Source organism: Orycteropus afer, unplaced genomic scaffold (assembly GCF_000298275.1).
Source record: "Orycteropus afer afer isolate SDZICR_OR568_19922 unplaced genomic scaffold, OryAfe1.0 scaffold00069, whole genome shotgun sequence".
NCBI classification, from domain to species: domain Eukaryota; kingdom Metazoa; phylum Chordata; class Mammalia; order Tubulidentata; family Orycteropodidae; genus Orycteropus; species Orycteropus afer.
Window position 1 is genome coordinate 3018151 of NW_006921656.1, and position 1411 is coordinate 3019561.

A 1411-nucleotide genomic window follows, 5' to 3' on the forward strand; every position below is an offset into this window, starting at 1 on the left:
AAGTAGGCTGCCAGACTTTTCTTCAGAAGCTCCTCTGTATCGACTAACACTTCCAACTTTTCAGTTAGTAGCCAAGTGCGTTTCCCACTTGCATCACCTAGGAACTCCAATTTTGGAACAGAACTCGAAAAAGTTTCCCCAGAACTGGAGTAGCCAAGGGAGACCTCAGAAGCAGAGCATGTAGAAGAGCCTCTTCCTTCTAAACCACATTTCTGGGTCTCTGGGCTGGGAAGATGGTGTTGGTCACGCTGGTGCTGGCCATTCCAATGTGACCAGCAGCCTGAGGACTGCTCTGAAACTGTTGGGAGTGGCTGCAGTGGACATATCTGCTGAGCCCACCAGGATTTCCCAGCCTTCCTTGGGGAGCAGCATTAGCAGTTCAGGGCTACCTGTATTTGCTCAACCAGCAAATAATTCCAGTGGAAGGAAGGAGATTGCCAGCCTTTTGGATAGTATCTTCTGGGTAGTATCTTTTGGATGGCATCTCCAAAAACAGGCTCAATACTGAAGTTAACATATAAGAGAAGAAACCCTCTGATGCATAGTACAGTTAAGCATAATATAGACATTTGTCCTGAATATAGACATAGTCCTTTATGACTGTTGCTATGAGAACGTGTGCAAGGAGACTGCAGAAATCAGAGGACAGGCAGGAAAAGCAGAATGGGGTCCTGTAAGGCTCCTCCTGTAGAGACAGTGGTTCTGTAGAGGAGACATCAGCTGAAAAGGTGGTGTCTGATCAGGGCAAGAGGACCGTTGAAGAAGACGGGAAGCAACCATCCTGGTTCACCCAGAATTGATACCACTGATGTTTAAAGAGAAGAACTTCACAGTAAAACATTTCTCCTAAAAGATGAAGAGTGTTTTTATACTTGTTAATATTTTAAAATCATGAATACAGTTGAAAGAGTTCTTTAGAAGGAGTTAGCTTAGGGGGGATAACTTGAAATATGTATCATGAATAAATTGTAAATGTTTGCACAGAGTCCATTCACTATGATTTAAATAAACATAAAACTTCCAGAACAGAAAAAGAAACAAGTAATTTAAAATAAAATAAAACAAAGACCACAGTTCTGCCTGGAATCCAACACTTGATCCATCCTGCAGTCTGCTAAATGCCCCCACTGTGGTGGATTTGTCTCACTGCCCTTGCTTAGGGAGCTCTGGTGGCGTAGTGCCTAAGGCGTCTGACTGCTAACCAGAGCTTGCCCGGGATGGGCTTTAGAAAAGCTCAGGGAAGCTGAGCAGGAGAATGCAGACAGAGGTCTGGTTAGTGTATCTCCTCCCAGAGCTTGTTTAATGGGGGTCATAGTTTCCTTTCCTTAGACACCCAGGCTTGTGTTGGTGCGGTGTGGCAAATTACATGGTATGGCTTCTGACTGCTAACCAGAGCTTGCCCGGGATGGGC

The 1411-nt window shown here is 44.9% G+C and overlaps 1 pseudogene; it reads left to right on the top strand.

The window, feature by feature from the left end:
* Positions 1-233: 233 nt before the first annotated feature.
* On the top strand, positions 234-800 carry LOC122149987 (annotated as a pseudogene).
* The last annotated feature ends 611 nt before the right edge of the window (positions 801-1411 follow it).